This window comes from Notamacropus eugenii, chromosome 4 (genome assembly GCF_028372415.1).
Source record: "Notamacropus eugenii isolate mMacEug1 chromosome 4, mMacEug1.pri_v2, whole genome shotgun sequence".
Lineage (NCBI taxonomy): Eukaryota > Metazoa > Chordata > Mammalia > Diprotodontia > Macropodidae > Notamacropus > Notamacropus eugenii.
This window is the reverse complement of record NC_092875.1, coordinates 133,469,561-133,492,573: the sequence shown is the minus strand read 5'-3', so window position 1 is coordinate 133,492,573 and position 23,013 is coordinate 133,469,561. Positions and strand designations below refer to the sequence as shown.

The window sequence follows — 23,013 nt, the reverse complement described above, 5'->3', positions numbered from 1 at the left end:
TATTCTTTGTTACTACTAGTAGCCGGTACCCACATCTCTTCAAAAATGAAACAAAATTAGCAACAGTATTTATTGTACCTGCTACTTTAAACAATTTAAATTCCATCTCTTTCACTAAAAATATGGATTGAGCATGCCATTTATAATTTTTCTTCTTGAGAAATGAGATTTCTGCAACATACATTACTCCACAGCAGTCTGATACTTCCTATCATGCTTTCATCTTGTAAAACCTGAATTGCATTTGGAGTACTCTGGGTTTATACTTAAATTATAATTCCTTGATAAGAGGGAAAAATTTGTGCTACATTTTTATTCCCATTGTACCTGAAAACATAATGGGGGTACATATGTTAAATATATTCTTATGAATGTCTAGGTCATGTATACCAGCTGGGATTCTTTTAATGTGTGAGTTCTGCCTTGTGAGATTTAAACAAGACATTAACATGAGTAGAAGGTTGTTGGTTTAGGTAAGTTTGAGATTTGTCAAAATTAATTGTGTACATTTGTTCTTCTGGATGTTGTGGAAGCTCCATATTTTCTTTGGATATCATTAGACACCTTAGCTCTTGAAGTACAATTTTAATGCTATGGCAATTTTGCCATTTTGCTAACACTGCTATGCACCATGCAACCACCATTCCATTGGAATGAGTAATCCCATTCATATTCATTTTTGTTACAAATCTAATTGTTGAAGGTTCTTTTGGGTATTTGGAGCCACACTCTGCTATCAGACTGTATATTCTGTTTTCATAGTTTGTCCTTGGTGGCCAATAATCATGACTGTTCACCTTGTAATTGTCATAGCTTCATCATGTTCAAGTACCCAGCTAACTGTACTATCACCTACGCCTTTTTGGTCTTATTTAAGTTCTTCTAACAAGTGAAAATTACATGGAACTTTAACTCCTGTGGAGACCACTATCTTCTCCTGCAACCCAGAACTTCTGCTGCCCTGCTGTGTCATGTCCCCCTTTGCTTTCTTGTAAGGCAAGATAGATTTCTATACCCCATTGCCTACATATCTTATTTCCTAGTTACATATGAAAACAATTTTTAACATTTGTTTTAGAAACTTTGAGTTACAAATTCTCTCCCTTCTTCCTTCCCCACCCACCTTCACTGAGAAGGTAAGCAATTCAATATATATGTACAAGCAATTCAATATAGGTTATACAAAACATATCCATAATAGTCTGTAAGGGGTTTGGAACTCTTGGGTTATCAGGGTCATGGTGTCCTCGGGAGAAATCTCTTGGGACATCATGTCTTGCATGACTTATGGGATAGACCACCCTTAAGCAATAACCGACCTTCAGCAATTATGTTGAGCAAGAGCAGGAACAGCCAAACACCTAAGCTCAGCACACAGTATATACGAGCTTCTTGCATGCATGGAAGTAGAATGCCTATATATACTCTGAGCTAGCTGAGAATAAATGGAGTGCATACCATTCTTGCTCCTGCCTCATTCATTCGCACCTGGAAGAAAGATCTCATGTAGGCATAGATCTTGGGGGACTCCATATTTTGCGCCCAATGTGGGGCTCCTCTAAAAGACACTCAGTTCCAGAGTAAGAGGAGTGGACAGCTTGGGGAAGCACACATCTGGATCGAGCAGCAGGGAGGAATGGCTGACACCCACAATTTCACTTTTGGGACAACCAAAAGCAGTGGGAAGCATCTGGGGTGAACCTGTTTTTTTGGAACAATTTTGCAAGAGTAAGTAGTGTAAGTTTTAAAGGGGCTTTAATCAAAGCCCACTAGGAGAACAACATGGGTATGAAGTTTAAGGAAAGCATAAAAATTTTGGAAATTATTGGAAAGTTGTTGGTAAAATTCTCTCTCTCTTTCTACCTTCTAACCCTGGCCAGGTTGTGAAGGTGGAGAGAAAGACAAGAAGAAATTGGGGAAATTTTTCCCTCATATCAGAGAGGCACATTGACTAGCATTTTAGTTATCTCTTATGTCTCTTAAAAGAGAAAAGTTTTGTGTAATGGGATACAACAAAAAGGTAGTTGTTCTGGTCATATTTTAAGGGAAACATGCCTCTCCTAATAGGATGTTTAAGACAGGTCAGAATTGGTTGTATTATTTGACACTAAGGCAAATTGAGAAAATGCATAAATCTGAAAATGAAAAAAAGACACCTCAGAGATAAAGCTTTGAACTCCCAAGTGGAAAGGAGGGGACTAGGTGCCACTGGACTTTGTTTCAGAGTCTCCCTCACTTCTACTTGCAGTTTCATACTTTTTCTCTCCAAAAAGTTCTAAAAGAGTGGACACAGATGTGAAATTTTCTTGAGTAAAAGTTAGAACCATTAAGATTTTTATTTTACTCTGTAATCCAGAAATGGTGTTAGAGAAAGCAATTTGTAATCTGAATTTTGTTGAAACTAAAAGATATTGGAAAAATTGTATAAAGCCAGGTATGTTATTTAAAATTTTATCAGTCCTACTAACCTTATCTTATAAAGTTTTGTAATTGCCATTTAGAAAACCAGGTATTTGAACCTTTGCCTGTTAAAGAAGTTACAGCTAAAGCAATTTGGTTATCATTTATAAAAGTTGTAAGATTGTTAACTAAGTTTTTGAAGTTATTGTTTTAATGCTAAACTTAAAATTGTTAATTGATTACTGTGTGTGGAAAGAAAAAAAAAAGGAGTGTATACCATCCTTGCTCTCGCCTCATTCATTCGCGCCTGGAAGAAAGATCTCATGCAGGCATAGATCTTTGGGGGACTCAACAATAGTCCTGTTGTGAAAGACTGACTATATTTCCCTCCATCCTATCCCAGCTCCCACTTATTCTGTTTTCAACTTTGTCCCTCTCCCTTTTCAAAAGTGTTTGCTTCTCACTACCCCCTTCCCCAATCTGCCCTCCTTTCTATCAAGCCCCCATCCCCTTCCTTCCTACTTTCCTCTAGGGTAAGATACACAATTGAATGTGTATGTTATTGTCTCCTTAAGCCAAATACGATGAGTGTAAGGTTCACTCATTCCCTCTCACCTCCCCCTTCTTCTCCACTGAAAAACCTTTTTCTTTCTTCTTTTATGTGAGATAGTTTACCCCATTTTATCTTTCCTTTTCTTCTCCCAATATTTTCCTCTATCACCCCTTAATTTTATTTTAGATACCATATTCAACTCACTCTGTGCTATCTATCTATCCATCCATCTATCTATCTATCTATCTGCTGGGGATGGAAGCTCAATTCCATGTGGACAGTCTCGGGCAGGTAAAGGTGGGAACTTCTAAATCTTAGAGTTCTCACGAGGCCCCCCCAGGAAACGACTGGGAATCGAGGTGAACCGAGCTATCTCGTGTATTTCCGCCTCTTCCGGTGAGAAACGTGATGGGAGAGAGCTCTCCCCGCCCTTGAGATTGTCCCGGATCTGGGCACACCTAGTTACCTAACAGGCACGGTATTCAGATGCAAACTATGTGGCTGGAGAGCTTAAGTAGGATCAGGAAAGCCTGAAAGTTCTCTTGGGCAGAGGGGCCACGTGTGAGGACAACAAGGCTCCGCTTTTCCTCTCTCCTCTCTCCCCTCCCCCTCTCTCTCCACTTACACTTCTACTTCCAATCTCTTATTGTAAGATCTTTGCCTCCTTGGGAGATTCTTCGCTCCCTCCTAAGGAAGAATTCCCCTGCACTTGTAACTAGACCCTGAAATAAAGCTCAACCCTTGTTCGACTCTGGAACGTCCTTTCTCTCATACGAGCATCTGGTTTGGCCAACCGAAGACCTCCAATAGAGGTAAGGGAAGACTCGGGCAGCCCTCAGGCCTCTAAGCCTGGCATCTATCTATCTATCTATCTATCTATCTATCTATCTATCTATCTATCTATCTATCTATCACCTCAGTCTACCCTAATACTAAGCAAGGTCTCATGAGTTACAAATACCATTTCTTCCATGTAGGAATGTAAACAGTTCAATTTTAGCAAGTCCCTTATGATTTCTCTTTCCTATTTACCTTTTCATGCTTCTCTTGATTCTTGTATTTAAAAGTCAGACTTTCTATTTAACTCTGATCTTTTCAACAATTGAAATTCAATTTTTCTCCTAAAGTATTATATTCAGTTTTGCCAGTTAGATGATTCTTGGTTTGAATCCTAACTCCTCTGGCCTCCAAAATATCATATTCCAATCCTTCCAATCCCTTAATGTAGAAGCTGCTTGATCTTATGTTATTCTGATTGTATTTCCACAATACTTGAATTGTTTTTTTTTGGTTGCTTGTCATAGTTTCTCCTTGACCTGGCAACCCTGAAATCTGGCTACAATATTCTTGGGAGTTTTCCTTTTAGGATCTCTTTCCAGATGCAACTGGTGGATTCTTTAAGTTCTATTTTACTTGCTGGTTCTAAAATATCAGGGCAGTTTTCCTTGATAATCTTCTGAAAGATTATGTCTAGGCCCTTTTTTTTATCATGACTTTCAGGTAGTCAAATAATTTTAAAATTCTGTCTCCTGAATTTATTTTTCAGGTCTGTTGTTTTTCCAATGAGATATTTCACATTATTTTCTATTTTTTTCATTCTTTTTGTTCTGTTTTATAATTTCTTGATTTCTCATCAAGCCATTAGCTTCCATTTGCTCCATTCTAATTTTGAAGAAATTATATTCTTCAGTGAGATTTTGAACATCCTTTTCCATTTAGCCAATCCTGGTTTTTAAGGCATTCTTCACCACTACCACACAGCCACTACCACTACCACATCTCTGAATAAGTAGCCCATCACTATCTGTATATTCCTTTTGGTAGCCTTCATTTTCCCACCTGCCTTAAAATCTCTTCCCTGAGTTTAGGCTGTCCTACACATACCAGGTGCCAGTTGCTATCAAGATTTCCAACCACCATCACCCATCCTTACCTCTGAAGTATGGTGAGCAGTATTTTTAACTGCCAAATCTTACAGACCACAACCAGCATAATGTCCTCTTCCCCTTCATAGAACATTTCTTTTTACACAAAAAAGCATTCATCAGTGGAATCCTCTCCCAACAACAAAGCAAAGCCTCTTGCCTTTTCCACCCCTTTTAAATCCTTTCTCTGTCTTCCCAAAGCACTCCACAGCAGGCTTTTATCTTCTTGAGACCTCACGGGTTATTACTATCCCTCAATCTGATATAGGCAGATTACACACACCTCTTTCCCCCTGATTCCTTAGCCCCATTTTATATATTCTCACATTTTTAATATGGTCTCACCAAAAAAGAAAAAGAGGCATAAGGAGGCAGAAAAATGCCAATTTCTATCCACTATACTTCAAACTTTTCTCTACCTCCATTAGACTTCCATCTCCATTCAACACTGTCCTCTTGTGTATGTTTAGAGAAAAGTCTCTTACTGGTTTCCCTGCTGTCAGTCTGTTGCTGTTGGCTGTTTTTACATTTGTTCACCCTTTCAGAATTTCTATTATCTAAAGTTTTCAAGAAGCAAATAACCTCTTCAATTCCTGTTTTCTTTCTAAGAATCTTTCAAAAACCTCTTTGTTATTGAATATCCATCCTTTTCTATTTGAACTTAACCTCAGATTTGCAGAATAGATCATGCTGGGTTGCACTCTGAGCACCATTGTTCTTAGAAATACATTATCCCATTTCCTCCTGAGTTTTCTGGTGGGTAAAGAACAGTCTTTTTTATTTGAATTTCCTTTCCTTTGTATGTGAAGGTCTTTCTACCAAACATTTGCAGAATTTGTTTCTGAATTGAATTCTTAAATTTAACCACTATGTTTCTTGGAAGTAATAGCCTTTGATTTTCTTTGATTTTTTTTTCTGATGGTAATCAATTAAATTTTTTCAATTGGTATTTAATTTTCTCTTTAACAGTTCTATTGTACTTTTTTCCTCACATGATGTTATTCTTTTACCCCCTCTTGTATTGTTCTGTGAACATCCTTAGGTCCATAGGTTGTCTCTATGCATACTGTTGTGAAGACTGGCAGGATTTACATGGGTATTGAGCTTATTTTATTTTACTCTTTATTTTCTTTTATTCTCTTTGCTTTCCATTCAGTTTAGGGTATTTGCATTGCTGATTTATTGTTCTCTCTCTCTCTTTTTTTTTTTTGAAGAAACTTGCCTTTGCAGATTACAGTTTTCCTATTCTGCTCATATTTTTTTGCTATGAATGTCATCAATTCAACTCTCATAGTTCTCATTTTTCTTTTAAGCTACTCAAGTATAGTATGTTGTGATTTCATATTCTCTTCTTAGTCCATAGATCCCTTTGATTCATCAAGTGCTGGATCATTTGACTTTGTTTTGCAATATTTATTCTTAGAGGTCTGAATTTGTCACTAGATCTTGAGACCATATTTCTTTCTGATTTTTAATTTCCCTCTGAACTTTTTTATTTTTGTTCAACGTCTCCAAGTTTTGTTTTTCCTAATATATTTGATGATTTCATTCAATTTTCATCTTATTTTTGACCATTGCTGCCTTTTGGGCTCCTTCCCTGTAATGATAGTTTCTTTGGAGGCTGGATCTCAAAGCTTCTCAGCCTCCTCCTGTACTGGACAACTAATATTTCACCAGTCTTGGTCCCTTCTCTCATTCCTTTTTTTTTTTTTTTTAGGTAGGGAAGAACATGGGGAGGGAGGGGTGCAAAACTAGGTCCAGCTGGATCCTGAGCTCTTTCCCTTAGGCTTATTGGAGCACCACACAACCTCCTTCCCTGCCTCCACACAAGAGTATCTTGTTCCACTCCCTCTGTTCATCATTTCTCCAACCCAATATCCATAGTTCAGAAAGCTGCCATGCTAGGGCAACTATACTTTGAATCTCTGAGACTTTAGAAGGTGTGGGGTGTGCAGTGGAGCTCTAATTCAATTCAAGACACTGTATTGATAGCTTCTTTTTGCTTATTGTTAATATAATTTTGCTTCTTAATAGGAAGATCTTCCCCACCTATTAATGGGCCTGCCTATTAAGGAGAGTTTGATTAGGGAATATTTGTAGGAAGGCCCACACCTTTTGTTAATTTTCTAATGAATCATTGGTTCTTAAGAGTTGTGATGACTTCTGACTCTAAAGATGTATAAAGACTCTGAGATGTGGTTTTACTTTGGAGCTTAGTTTTTAGAAAAAGATTTGTGTGCCAGATGAGACTCTGGGAAACCACTAAGGAGCTTCCTGGCTTTGAAAACTCAGATATTGGTGCGTCCCTCTCTGGTAACTATGCATGTATAGCCAGAGAGTTATCTGTTGATCTGTGATGTTTGTCAGACAGTTTGGAAACACTGTCTGTTAATTTAGATTTCTCTGAATTTTCTCTGAATTTCAGGGTGCTGACTTTTTCCACTGAATTAAGTGAATGACACTTGTCCTTGATTAAAGTATATTATTAACCTCTCAAAAGTTGCCTTTCCTTTTATGAATGCAGATCTAAGAACCTGTGATTGCAGGCCCCCCTATGTATGTCAGAGAACTTACTGTTATAGACATATACCCTGCCCTCTGTTATGCCACTCTCTGGAAGACATCTTTTGAAGCAGAGAATGCTGCCACTGTCCTGTTTCTCTTGTGTAGCCCCAGCAAACTTCTACAGCTTGGACCACTGTTGCAGAGCTTTCTCTCTATCACTGCTGGAGTAAATTTCCACAGCTTGGAGACAGAATCTCCTTCTCACTAGAAAGAGAGCAAGGAAACAGAAGTGTGAGGTTGAGTTTTCTTGCCCTGCTATCAGCTTCTTGGGTCAGGCTAGTAAGTCTCACTGCTATAAGCAAAGTGGGCAATGAAGGAAGGTTGTGGAATGAGCTCTGGGTAGTTGTCAGTTCATGTTTGTTTGTTAGCTTTCTTTTGGATTTGATGTGTTCTAGACATGGAGTGAGAAGTAGAGCTGGAATTTAAACTGAGATTTTCTGACTAAAAATCCAGCACTTTTTTTTTTTTACAACATACCTCCATTCAACATTTCCTCATTGCTACATTAGTATGAAAATTAAATTGGAAAAAGTGAAATGATTAAATTAATTAGCATTTAATAAATTTTATAACTTTATTATTTCTCAACTGGTTCTCACTCTCACATCCAAACTTTAATTGCAGCAGCCACTCATAGCCCAGATCCCAATATTTATTGAAACATAAGATTTAACCTTCTCTGTTTTTGTGACCTGATGCAGTTTGTCAGGCAGGTTGGTTACCTCCACTACCACCACCTCTTGGTAAAGCTGGGACTGGCCACATTGATGTTGATGTTAGTGGGCTTCAGTCCCTTTGCAGGTCAGAACTTCTAAATTAAAGGAATCCATAAGCCACAGCCTGCTTAGCAGAAGGAAATAAAGGAATTTAACATCATGTCCAGTTCATAATTGGAAAGCTTTTTTAAAAAAAGTATACAAGATGGTTTTATTTTGTTTTAGTAGTAAGACATACACACAACTATTGGTCTGACTTTAAATTGAATCAAAATTTTCCCTTGTCGCAAATAATTCTCTCACTTTTATATTATGGTCTAAAAAACTGAACTAACTAGAATACTTATAAAGGCAAATGAAAAATCTATATAAAACATCCTGAAATTATGTGAAAGTGGAGAAAAGCACCTTTGAAAATTCTAATAAATTTCTAAATTCTTAAAAGTATGTTCTAGAGATATATATCTCAAAGAACAATAAGAAATTCTTTTTTTTGTTATTTTAATTGAATAAAGGACTGAAAAACATTTAAGGGCATGAATGTTTTAATAGAGTAATTTTATCATGAGATTTAGAAAGTGGATAGGATCAGACAAAAAAACATCAAATAGTGGAAACTAAAATCATTTTAATTTTAACTCACAGAAATATCACTTCATTTCATACTGAAGAGGGAAAAAAAGAAACTTTCGTACTGACTTTAGGCAGTAAAGTCAATGTAAGTCAGGTACTTGTAAACAGATCAAAGCATGAATTCTGATTACTTGCTAGGTCAAAATGTAAGGAACTATGCAGTGACTCTCTCTTGGGTCCTATTAACTGTGCATCACTTTTAAATGTCTTCAACAACTTTAGAAAGATTTGGAAGAAACTCAGGAACATTCCTTTCCCAGCAGGACATCAATACCTTATATCCTATACAATGAATATAGAGTAAGAGATAGATATTCACAAACCCAATATTTATGCAACTATGACCTGCACAATCCATTTAAATGAACTCTGTTTTATTGCAAAATCACTAATGTGATCATTCATAATGAGGTATTACACATAAAAATGGTTTGTTAATTACATTTATAATGATTTAGTTATAACTTTAACCTTTCTTCCAGTCCATATTCTTCCCATCTTTTGACAGTATTATTGTGATTCTCTGCTTAACAAATAAGAAAAATAAGCTTCATGTAAGCAATATACTCTTGCTTTTCTATATTCTATCACAATGTTTTAGTATGTACATTGGAAGAAGTAGAAAATGTCCCATCCTTCTTTTACTTTGTATAAGTGCTCCTTAAGAAGGACTTTTGGTGTGTGTGTGGGGGGAGACATTTTCTTTTTTCTATTTTGCACAGAGCAGAATAAATAATAAATACTTTAAATTTTATTTGCTTGATCAATTGATTGTTGATGATAAAGCCTTGAAAGTTAGACCTTGAAATATGTTCCATAAACAGCTATAATTTTTCAGTTGCTTTTAACAGACTTTTCAAAAAAAAGTCTGTGAATGTATCCATTCTATTCCTGGAGGCAAGGGAATGAACTGGATGTGTTTTCTAGATTGAATTAGAGTGGCACACAATTGCAAAGCTGGTAACAGAAAGATCTGAGTTAGAATCTCACTTTATACACCTACTGCTAGTGTGATCCTGGACACTTCATTTAACTCCTCTGACATGAAATTTCCTCATATAGAAAGTAAGGGTAATAAAAGAGAGTCAACTGAGATAATGTGGTATGGAGGAAATATAGGTAAAACATAAAGTGTCATATTAAGAATAGCTATTAGTATTCATGTTTCTATAGGTTGTTGAAGAATCTACTGAAATTTCTGAATTTTAAGTTCTGAGCTGTAGTGAGTCATACCATATATATGTATTTTTCTTATTTACTAATTTGTTATTATTGTGAATAATGATTTGCCAGTTCCTGGCATGAATGTTAGGTTAGATGAGACACACTCTCTGCAGTGAAGGAACATAGAATTTAGAGAAGTTATGTTGCAAGCACTTCTTTCTAAATTCCAAAGATAAATGATACTGTTAACATATCCTTCAAAAGGATAGATGTTATACTGGAATGTTTTTTGACATCACCAGCTTGCTGAGTGACAAGTCTATGAATTGAGCTAAGCTGTTTTTCAATCAAAAGACTTTTAATATGTATCAAAGTTCATAGCCAAAGACTTTAGGACTGGGGTGAGCGGTAATCTCACCAAGGTGGAAAAGTATTTGATAGACAACATCCACTCGCATGGCCTAATGAGACAGGAACTTGGTGGGGAATGATGAAAATACAAGTAACTATGATATGAAATAATTTATAAATAGTACATAAAAATGTACTGACAGAAATCATGAGACTCAAGTTAGAAATGGTCACTACTAATTGGGGGATTTATATTTGATGTCCTTGTGGAAGTGGCATATGAGTTAAACTTGAATACATGGAGAAGAATTCAGCCGTAGGGGACAGTTAGTTTATCATTTTTCATATTTATACTCATACTGTCTAGCTAGGGCAGAGCCTTGCACATAGCCCAAGTTGACATGTTACTTACCTGCACCCTATGGAAGCTATGTATTGTATATATGAGATGGACTCTGAGAGGAGGAGGTATTAAAAGCTCAGAGGTCCTGAAAACCTTTGAGTATTGATGAACAGTTATTGAGTTGTTTAATTAGAAGACATCTGAGGATAGAATTTAGCAGAAATATACTTTTGAGGGTGATATAAAAGAGGGGAATCCAGCAATGGACACAGAAGATGAGTATTTGGAGTTGAATTAGAAATTTGATGGTTCTGAAGCCACGGAATGAATAGTATTCAGAAAGACTTGTCAGAGTATAAATTGCTGCAAAGGTTAAAAAGGATGAGATTTTTTAAAAAGAGGTCATTTAGGGTTCAGTTTCCTCATCTTTAAAGTTAAGGGACTAGGCTACGTCATGATATATGACAGACTTCTCTAAGGTCTCTGTCATCTCTAACTCCAGAGATAAAATGGTATTATAATTAATTGATCATTCATGACTTTTAAGAAAGCAATTTCAGTAGAGTGGTAAAAATGGAAGCAAGATTACAAGACACTGAAGAGAGGGGGGCAACATGGAAGTGAAATGTCTAGGTGTTGATACTTTTGTCAAGAAGGAGAGAGTACAGATGGCATCGTAGATTGATGAGATAGAATCATCACAGAGATAAGACAGGGGCTATCTGAGTACCTTAAAGATCAACTGACATGCAAATCACTTAATAATATGGCCTTTCACCAACTTTCACTCTCTTCCGTGAACACTACATTCTAGTAACATTGACATTTTTGGCCCCTTGAATGTCAATCCATCTCTTGTGTTCTCTCTCTGCCTTTGGACTTTTCTTCCTTATTCAGTTGTTTTTCATTCATGTATGACTCTTCATTACCCCATCTGGGATTTTCTTCATCAAACATACTGGAGTGATTTATCATTTCCTTCTCCAGCTCATTTTACAGCTGAGGAAACTGAAGCAAACAGGACTAAGTGACTTGTCCAGGGTCACACAGTTAGTGTGTGAAATCAGATTTAAACTCAGGAAACTGAGTCTTCCTGACTTCTAGCTACTCCATATTTGAACCAACTCTCCCCAGAACCTGAACTACTTTGCCACTTCACCTCCAGGTCTTAGTTTCTCAAGATTCAGTTTAAGTCTCACTTTCTGCTGGAGAGTTTTCTGGTACTCCTGAAATATTAATGTCTTCTCATCTTGGCATCACTCTCATTTATACTGTATATACCTTACATAGGGTGTGTGTCCATGTGTGTGTTTTATTCTTATAACTAATGCATGTCAACATGGACTAGCTAAATGAAGCTAACAGGAAGGCATTAATGGATGTCTCTGCAATTTTGCACAATTCTCTTCTCGCTGGAGGGGCATAGTCAGTCAACTGACATTTATGTAGTCCTTAATATGTGTCAGGGACATGCTAAATTAGGTGACCCCGAGAAAAATAGAATATAGTTCCTTCTCTCATTGAGCTAAATGGGAAACAACTTGTAAACAACTACATAAAAACAAGGAATTGAGTTCGAGATACAGTTATCCCTTCCTCATTGTGAAGGTTAGGGATATGGGTCCCTCCAATCTGAAAAATCTGTGTAAAGTTTTTTGACCCTCCCTTTGTACCAAAGAAGAAATCGGCTTTTTTAAAATTTTTCTTTTATGGGGTGTTTATAGTACCTTGTTGTAAAATTGGAATTGATATTATAGAATACTCTACATATATTTTCTGTATTTCTAAGTTCCTAATTCTTTTTCTGTGTCATCTGCTGGTCTTCTCATGTTGTCTGTGGCTTTTGCATAACTCCTCCCAAATTCCCATTTAATTTCTTATGCCAAACTGCAACATATTGATACCTCAATGGGGAAAGTCACAATGTGGAAGGGATAACTGTAATTTATAGAGGGGAAAAAAAGTAGCATGGGGTGGGGAAAGAGAGAGTGAGAGAAAAAGAGAGAGAGAGAGAGAGAAAGAGAGAGAGAGAGAGAGAGAGAGAGAGAGAGGGAGGGAGGGAGGGAGGGAGAGAGAGAGAGAGAGAGAGAGAGAGAGAGAGAGAGAGAGAGAGAGAGAGAGAGAGAGAGAGAGAGAGAGAAGTTGTTACTCTTTTATGCTTGTATGCTTGAGTCAAGTGACAGTGTGTCTGACTGGTGAATCAGACCGGTATGAGTTCCACAGGCTCTAACACAGGTCAACCCAACCCAAATAACCTATATGTACATATGGAGGGGAGATGTCTTTAAATATGTGCATCTCAGTTTTCTGTAGAGCTACTGTAGTACTGCTTTGCTCATAGAGCACAGAGCCTTCTTTCATATAGGTACATCATGTTGAATGATCCTGTGCCAATGTCTTCCATGTCACACAACCGCTGCCAAGTTCTTCAGAGAGACCTTGAAAATGTCCTTGTATCACTTCTTCTGACCATTAAGTGAGAACTTGTCTTGTGTGAGTTCTCTGTAAAATGTTTGTTGAGGTAAATCTATGTCTGGCATTCAAACATTGTGACTAGCCCATTGAAGTTACACTCTGGAGTAGAAATAAAATGCTTGGCAATTCAAACTAAGAGAGCTCAGTGTCTGATACCTTATCTTGCCAGGTAATCTTCAAAATCTGCCAAAGACAATTCAAATGGAAATGATTCAGTTTCCTGGCATGTCCAGGTTTCACAGGTATACAATAGCAATGAGGTCAGTACAACACCTCTTCAGTTTGATCGGCAGCCTAAATACTTTTTTCTCTCCTACGCTTTCCTTCATAGCCTCCGAAACGCTGAGTTAGCTCTGACAATGTGTGCATCAATCTCATCATCTATGTGTACATCCCTGGCAAGTATACTACCAAGGTAAATGAACTTAGGCACAGCGTTTAAAATTTCTCCATTTGCTGCAACTGATGGTTCCTCCTATGGATGTATGGTGGAAAATCTCTGTTTTCTTGGTGTATCAGACCAAATTGTCACAAATGCCAGAGAATTGATCCATACTCTGTTGCATCTAGTTTCCAAGACTGCACTGAGTGTGCAATTATCTGTGAACAAAAAGTCATGGAACAACTCTCCCTCCACATTAGTCTTGGCTTGTAGCCTCTTCAAATTAAATATTTTATTGTTAGTATGCTAGCTGACCTTGACATCTTTTTTGTCCTCATTGAAAGCATTTGACAATATTGGTGAAAATATCATGCTAAAAGGCATGGGAATAAGTGCACAGTCCTGCTTCATTCCATTGGTGACTGGGAAAGCTTAAGAGGGATTGTACATTATCCAGAACCAGTGCAACCATGCTGTCATGAAACTGGTATACAATGCTGATGACATACTCTGGGCAACTATATTTTGTCAAGATTTTCCACAGGTCCTCATGACTGACCATATCAAAAGCCTGATCAGTTCAATGAACCTTATGTATAGACCTTTTTTCCTGCTTTTTGCATTCTCCTGCAGTTGTAGGGCAGCAAATACATATTGACAATTGCTCAGCCCTTTCTAAAGCTACATTGACTCTTGGGTGGATAATGTTTGTTTAGGAAGGCTCTGCCAAGAATTTTGCTGACAATGACTAAGAGAGAGAGAGCCCCCTATGATTGTCACACGACAACTTATTTCCTTTTCCTTTGTAGAGATGGTGTCCTTGAACTCCTGGGGGATAATCTCCTCTTGTCATGTAACCAAGAAGATTTCTGTAAGCTTTTGTATGAGCAGTGGACATCCTGCCTTATAAATCTCAATTGTAATAAAATCAATAACAGGCTTTTCTCACAAGAGAAGGTCTTAGTGATATTCAAATCCTCTTCTTGAGTTTAAAGTTTGGCCAGAGAGGAATTGGCTTCAGCCTGAGGTATACAGTCAATATCTTTGGCATCGATTGAGGACAGTCTGTTGAGGACACTAGAGAAATGTTTAGGGTCTCTCTCCAGGATCACGTCTTTATCACTACGCAATGTGGCTCCACTAGCACTGAGCAGTCAAGATGCATCATAGATCATTGTCCCATAAATAACCTTTAGGGCATCATAATGTTGCTTTAGATTGTTACTAACAGCACAAAATTGAAGTTAATCCTCCTTTCTACTGACACATGAATCCTGCATCTCTATGCTTTGTTTGTACTTTTCTTTGAATGGAGTTAAATGTTGCCTTCTTAGAGATGGGTGAATTGCTCTATTGGTACACTCTGTGGAGTTCTTGATTTTGTTTAGCAGCTTCTGAATTTTCTCATCATTTTCATTAATCCAATGTTGATATTTGTGAGTGTTCTGGTCCATATGAGTAAATGTGGGTCCTATGGACCAAATCTATGAAAGCTGCCAATTCCTTTTTGTTCCACCATTACAAAAACTGTGGTGGCTCAGCTTTCCCTCCAAATCAGTAAGAAACTGTTTACACACAGAAAATTGTCCTAATCAGTTGGTGTTAAGTCTTCTGTCAGTCATTTTGCCTTGGAGTTGTCACTTTTGTTCAATGTGAATGTTTAGGTTAGAGATGATAATGATATGGTATGATAATGATATGATCAGTACAGTGCTATGTACCACACATTACCTTCACCACTCTCACATCCTGTCTGTCTTATCTCTTTATAATGACATGGTCTATTAAATCCCGGTGTTTATTGTGAGAGTGCGTCCATGAAGTTTTATTGCATTTAGGTAAATGGAAGACAGTGTTTGTGATGTGAGGGTCATGAAGATACAGAAGTCTTCAGGAAGAAGTCACCTTTGCTGTTGTTGTTTCTGGCTCTATTCCTCCCAAGGACTCTCTGTCATGTCTAGACCTACTCTGGCATTAAAGGCACCCAGAATTATAAGCTTGTCCCCTTTCAGCATATTGATGATGACAATCTCCAGGTCCTCACAAAATTTTTCTTTAACTTCATTAAAATTCATCATGGTGGGAGCACATGCATTGATGATGATGGTGTGGTACTTTTCTGCAAGTGGCAGTTACATTGTCATAAGCCCGTCATTCACTCTTTTTGGGAGGCATACAAGATTGATGACTAGATTAGATTTAGTTGAGATTTAATTGTGGAGTTAATTTAATTAACTCCACATTACTGTAACCCCTTGAGAAAAAAAACATGTATCCAATTTTGATTTTGATAGGTTGGTCTTCATTTTCCATCCTTGTTTCACTCAGAGATGCTATTTGGATATGATATCTATTAAGTTCACTTGCAATAAGAGCTATTCATCTTTCAGGTCTACTAGATTTCCCATTTTCCATGAGTGTTCATACATTCCACATACCAATGGTGAGTAGAATTATTTTTGCAATAGGTTTGTGCATTTTTGTGCATGTGTTCCAATCACAAGGTAGGATCCCCAACTACTGTGGTAAGCAGACCATGATTAAGTTAGCTGAAGCAGATAATTTTAAGGTACCTTTTCTAGTCGTTTTCTCATGCCAAGAAGTAAGCAGTGAAGTCCTTTTAAAAGGCTCTTGAGATACTCAGGGAGCTGTTGAATCCAATTGCTACTTCAGTCCAGTGAGAAGACATGCCTATGATTTAGGCTGCCTATGTGCAGGGCTGTGACCAGAACTCCCAGTGTATCTACACCTGCTGCCGATCACCACATGTATTTGAAATTTGTAAAAATGATAAAATGGTATGCATGATGCCTTTAATTAGAGCATAAATTAGTTTTAAGTGAAGCAGAATTGCACTCTCTCTTCCATAGTCCCTGGAGTCCAAGCACAAGCAAAAGTGAAAATGACTGGAGATTGTTCAGGATGCAGTGGACGACCTTGGCTTCTTTGATGTCTAACCAAGTTCTAAGAGATTCACAATTTCTGTTTCAGCCACCTTCACGAACTATGAGAACAAATTGTTCACATCCACCTATTGTCTCAGGATGCTTGCAGTCAACACCCCCTCCCCAAACTCACTGACAGATTTGAGGCACTTCACTTTCCCTCAACATGGTTTAGCCCATCTGATGAAGCAGCTTACTCAGGTGTGGCCACTGCATATGAAATAGCTTCTTGTAGCCATAGATGATAATTGGAGTACAGATAGACACCAGAAATGGAAAGAAGCTTTGAAAATAGCTTGGAAGCCCTAATATCAGAAGTATTAGTCTTTTCTAAACACCTATACAACGAGAGAGAGAGAGAGAGAGAGAGAGAGAGAGAGAGAGAGAGAGAGAGAGAGAGAGAGAAAGAGAGAGAGAGAAAGAGAGAGAGAGAGAGAGAGCAAGAGCAAGAGCACTTAAACGTGCCTAAAATAAACTGGTATTTGCTGGAGATACATCTTGGAAGTAAAAAGGAGGGATTGGGATGCTGGGATCAAGTAAAGGGATTGGTTTTAGCAAGGAGTAGGGATGAATTTTGCTCTAAGACAGAAAAATGGAGGAGAAAATGTTTGATGATATTAAGGAGATTTGAAGTATGAAAAGGACATATATGAAACTCCTCTCAGATGTTCTCAATATTCTATATTCATCTAATTCATCTGCTATATGAACCCTTGAGAAAGTATTAGCAGCTTATATAGAGAATTGGTATGAGAATAAGATGTCAATTAAAAAAGAGAGAAAAATCCATCACAATAACAGGGGGCTCTTAGCCAAAACTTATTTTTAAATTTTTTATCAATATCCTCAGGATTCCAGTATCAAGATCATAGGTATGAATATATCAAGTTTAGTTGTATAGTATTGAGAATTAGTAATCTGTAAATGCTGGAAAATCTAGGGAGCTAAGAATTTCAAGAGTTGTTCTAATCATTAAAGAGGTAGGTTATAATGTCACTGTAGAGAAAGATGAAACCAAAGTTTTAAGAATGGATAGTAGAGTAAGATGAGCCTTCTATCTAACCATGGACCAAATCTCTGTTCTGACCTTTATTGGCTGTGTAGTGATCCTGAATCTCAGTTACCTAATTATGAAAATGGGGATGTTAGTTTAACTTTCTGTTTCATAGGGCTGTTGTGAGGAAACACACCATGGAGAAGGTAGAACCATGATAGCAGAGTAAAGGCAGTAAGCTCCCTTAGCTCTTCCAACTTTTTCCTCCGAACAACTTTAAACTAATGGCTAATCAAATTATGGAGTGACAAAACCAAGAAATAGTAGGGGTGAGATGACATATTCCAGCCTAAGACAATTTAGGAATTTAGCAGAATAGTTCTGTGACATGAAGATGGGGGCCAGCTTGGAGTACACAAGTTAGTAACATAAGCTGTGGGTCTTAGAGATGGTTATGACAGTGGCAGCAGCAGTTGTTGGTCATAATGGAGGAGGGTCCCTGATTACAGTTTCATGGTAGAGAAGAACTCTAGGACTTGTGACTACAGGGGACCAGGGTCCCATCCTGGGTAAAGGCCAGAGCATAGACCAAGAGATCAGTGATAATACCTTTCCCCAGATTACACCATCATAGAAGCATCAAAAACTTTCACCAGAACTAGCTCTGAAAACAAAAGCATGAAAAAAGACTGAAGCTTGAGATAGTACCACCTAAACCCCAGGTGAGCAGAGGCCAATTTTGACATAAAGTTCAAAGTCAAGAAATAGACTAGATAAATGAGGAAAAAAAACAATAACAAAAAGAACTGGATCATAAAATATCTACTGTGTTGGCAAAGTTGACCAAGAAAAAAACTCAGAAGTAGACAACAAAATAAAAACAGCTACAAGTAAAGTCTAAAAGACAAATACTAATTGGGCATAAGCCACTCAAGAATTCCTGAAAAAAATTAAAGAAAGAAATAAGAGTAATAGAAAAAAATTGGAGAAAAATAATAATGATGCAAGAAAACTATGAAAAGAGAATTAATTGGTTGGTAAAAGAGGCAAAAGATTCTGAAGAAAATAGCAACTTAAAATCGACTTAATAGTAAAAGAGAGACAAAAATTTACTGAGAAACTCAATGGAAAGGATGGGGGAAAATTCACTTTAGAAAAGAATTCCTTAAAAATCAAAATTGACCAAATGGGAAACAAAAAGATAACAAAAATTTCCTGACCAAAATGATCCTCTGAAAATTAGAATTGGGCAAGTGGAAGGTAATGACTCCTTGAGTTATCAAGAAAGAATAAAACAAGGTCAAAAAAATGAAAATGCAGTAGAAAATTTGAAGTATTCCATCAGAAAAACAACTGACCAAAAAAAATAGATAGAGGAGAGATTACTTAGGAAATGCTGAACTACCAGAAAGCTAGGATGAAATAATAATAATAAAAAACGAACCAAGACATCGTATTTGAAGAAATTATAATAGAAAAGGGCCCTGGTATTTTAGAATAGGAACACTGTTGAAGTTTTGAGGAACCAGATTATGCCCATTCAATTCATCAAACCTTTACTAAATGCCTAGCATGCTCAAGGCATTAGACATTCAGAGACAAAAGGAAAATACTAATTTTGATAGAGATGTTTACTTCACTGAGGAGTTTATTCCACTAAAAATTTATGAATACACATAAATAAGTATGATGGAAAGAAGGGGGTTGATGGACTGCAAAGGAGTACATAAAAATCTGAAGTAATGTATTTGATAAGAGAGAAAATTATCATGGAAGGGTGTGGTTTGGCGGTAGGGATCAAGAAAGCTTTTAAAATGAAGGAAATAACTTGAGACTTTGAAGCCTGGAAGTAAAATAAATACTCTGAAATGTGAAAATGAGAAGTCAGTGTATTCTAGTCATTTAGGACGTCATGCTTCAAAGAATGATATATAATGCTGAATTCACTGAAAAGCTAGTATTCCAGGTCTACAGAAAAGTAGAGTGGGCAAGCAATGTTTCCTTTAAGGTTATTTTGTTGAGGCCTCTGGTAACATAGCTCCTGATTCCATAAAATCCTGGAAAGATTGAAATTTCTACTCTGAATGAATGAAAAGCAATGCATAAAAACCTTTGCTGACTTTTTAGTGTGTGCTAACCACTCTGTTAAATGCTAGGAATATACACAGAAGCAAAGACTGGCTTTAATATAAAGGAACTTGCATTCTAATGAAGGAGACAAAGTATATGGGGGACTTGTGACCAAGTAGTGTTATTTTTTTAATTTGGAAATTCACAGTAATGATGAATGGAGCCATAGAAGAGTAGATTTAATGAAACAGTATTGATAGGGAATTACTCAAATATTAATTTGATGAAGGCTCCAGAATTGGAAAACTGTACACTAAGGTACATGTACAAGGCAAATGGGAAGATAGAAAGGAAGTGACATGTGGCTGGTGATGGCCTAGATATAATGGGTCACAAGAGAAATTCTTCAAATAGAATGGAAGGAGTACTAGAGTAAAAAGTGCTAAGTGATTCAGTCCCTCTGATTTTTGCCGTATGAGAAAACCTGCTTTTCTAGCTTATATTCCCTTAGAAATGGGGATTTCCCACAACGCCAGTGAAATCATGGGAAGCTAGTTGCTTTTCAAGAAAAAAAATTAACAGAAGAAAGTTTGAATCTGAAAAAAAGTCTGTCTTGTATCATGACAATATTCTCAAACACTTGAAGAAATGTCATTTAAAAGAATTAGCCTCAGAATTCCATTGTTAGCAGTATAACCTGAAAATACTATCAGAACTAACAACAAAAAGTACTTTTTGTTCAAGAATTTTCTTAGTATTTTATGTAACTATAAAACAACAACAAGAACAAAATAAAGACCCAGAAAGTCATACATATACAAGAATATTGAAATGGGTAAATTCATTGTGCTATAATGACGTAATCGAATGCTGTAATTCAATTAAGACTGACATGAATGAATAATTTGAAGAACTCAGAGGGGAAAAACTTTTTAATGAAATAATTCAAAATAGAAAAAAAATCAAGCATTAAAACAGAGTCAACACTAATTACAACTATCACATAAGGGAAATTCAGAGGCTTTTTCTTTTTATATGCAATTGGCAACATTTCTTTATTTGAATTTCATTCTATGTAAATCTTTCACACTATATAAACCACCCCTCATCATGCTATCTCAAAAAAGTTGAATATATGTCTTATTGGCTTCTTCTTCTCCCAGTTTATTCCCTTATTCTAGCAGTCTTCAACATTTATGTTAATACTACTTAAAACACCCTAATTTCTGTTTTCTTCAGTCTCCTCTCCCACTCCATCTCAGGCATACAGAAGGATAGTCAAAGCCTGGATGTCATCATTCCCTACAAGTGTTCTACTTCCTTGATCAAAAACTGACATCTATATGACTAAAATATAATAACATTTTTGTTATGTTTCACCCATTCTATATCTGTTATTTACCTTTTCAGTGACTTCCAATTCTCATTATTTTCTCAGGCTTTTATCACGGTTTCATTCAGTCTTTCTATAGACAAAAGAACAGAAACTCCAAAAGAATTCAGTGATTTATTCAATGTCACAGAACTAGTTAGCAGGGGAGTGAGAACTAGAACTCAGATTACCTCGGCTGCAAATGCTGAGCTTCTTTCACTATACCTTACATTGTTGTGGTTGAGTCACGTCTGACTCTTTGTAACCTCATTTGAGATTTTATTGGCAAAGATACTGGAATGACTTGCCATTTCCTTGTCCAGCCATTTTAAAAATGAGGAAATTGAGGCAAACAGGTTTGAGTGACTTGTCCAGGGTGACACAGCTAGTAAACATCTGAGGTGGATTTGAACTCACGTCTTCCTGTCTCCAGCTCTGACGTTCTATCTACTGTGCCACCAGCTGTCCTCACTATATTCATACAAGGAAAAATTTCTAACAGATCTATCCAAGACAGGAATAGCCTGTCCTGGGAATATGTGGAACTCTACTTCTTTAGGAATATCTAAGTAAAAGTGTACTTCTCAGGGATTCTACCTAAAGGATTCCTTGTGGATGTTATACTAGATAACCTTTAAGTTTATATGCAACTCTAAAATACTTCACTCATTTGATTGCTGGGCAATTTTTTGACAAATGTCAAAAGAGCAATTTCACTGAAAGGCTACTTTTGTCCTAGAAAATTAGTAAAATGTAGAATCCCTTTATCTTTTACACACAGGTTTCAGATTCTTCTTTTGCGAGTAGAAATCTTTTAGTAAAAACACAGCTCAGAAATTTTGGAAATTCATTGTGCATAATCTTCTTGAATTCTACCTCTGTAGCCCTAAAAAGGACCAAGCTAGGGACACAATATGCAAAAGTAAATTTAAGACTTTTCTCCCCTCTAGATCCTCTGGCCAACTCTATCCCTTCTGAGGGAAACAATATTGTAAGGATAAGGAACTATGAAAGATTTAGCTAATCTGATCAAAACAATGATTCAAGACTACTCCAAAGTGTGTGTTCATCCTTCGTTGCTGAAGAAGACCATGCCATCAGAGAAATAATGACATGGCTTGCACTTGACTTTGTTTTGAGTCAGGGAGAGCTGTGCAGGTCAATAGCCTCACTTCTCCTCCAGAGTCATCTGAATCCAGTGACCAGATATTCATTAGGATGACTGGAGACGACCCAGGATGAGGCAATTGGGGTTAAGCCCGAGGTCACACAGCTAGTGAGTGTCAAGTGTCTGAGGTGAGATTTGAACTCAGGTCCTCCTGACGCCTGCACTGGTGCTCTATCCACTGCACCACCCAGCTGCCCCAGTATTCCAAAGAACCCTTGATGAAAGATGCTCTTCACCTCCAGAGAGAGAACTGATGAACTCTGACTGCATAGTGAAGTAGAGTTTTAAAAAAATTCTTATTTTTCTTATTTTATTTTGTCTTCTTTTGTAATATGTCTAATATGTAAATATATTTTACATGACTTCGCATGTATAAATTGATATCAAAAAGTTGACCTCAAGGAGGGTGGAGGGACAAGAGAGGTGGGAGAGAATTTGAAAATCAATTTAAAAACAAATTATTGTTATTTTTTACATATAATTGGAAAATATGTAATGAAATAAAATAATTTTTAAAAAAGAAAAAAGTATTTTTCACATTTGCTAAAATTGATTCATAAATAATAACTAGATTTGGGGTAATGAATGAAATTCTTTTTTTAAAATGGCCACTGCAATAATTTTTTTTTGCTTGACTGTGCATAGTAGCTATAATTGTTTTCTTTTTTCTTTCCTTTTGCCAATGAAAGGAGTAAGATGGAGAAAAGCTATTTTTGTTAATTAAAAATACTAAAAGGCAATTAGATGTGAATTTGAAAAGGTCATTTGTGACTTTTAAGAGATCCATTTAAAGAGTGATCAGGTAGAAGCCCATTTGCAAAGGGTATATGAGAGAGTAAATTTTGAGAAAACTGACTTCATTGGATATAAATTATTTTTTGAGGAAGTTCATTATTAAAGGACAGGAAGAAGATAGGTCAGTATATAGATGGTTTAGAAAGATTAGAGGGAATCTTT

General features: G+C 36.7%; 1 pseudogene; it reads right to left on the bottom strand.

Annotated features, from left to right (window-relative positions):
- Positions 1-404: 404 nt before the first annotated feature.
- On the bottom strand, positions 405-811 carry LOC140502335 (ubiquitin-conjugating enzyme E2 variant 2 pseudogene; annotated as a pseudogene).
- Between the last annotated feature and the right edge of the window lie 22,202 nt (positions 812-23,013).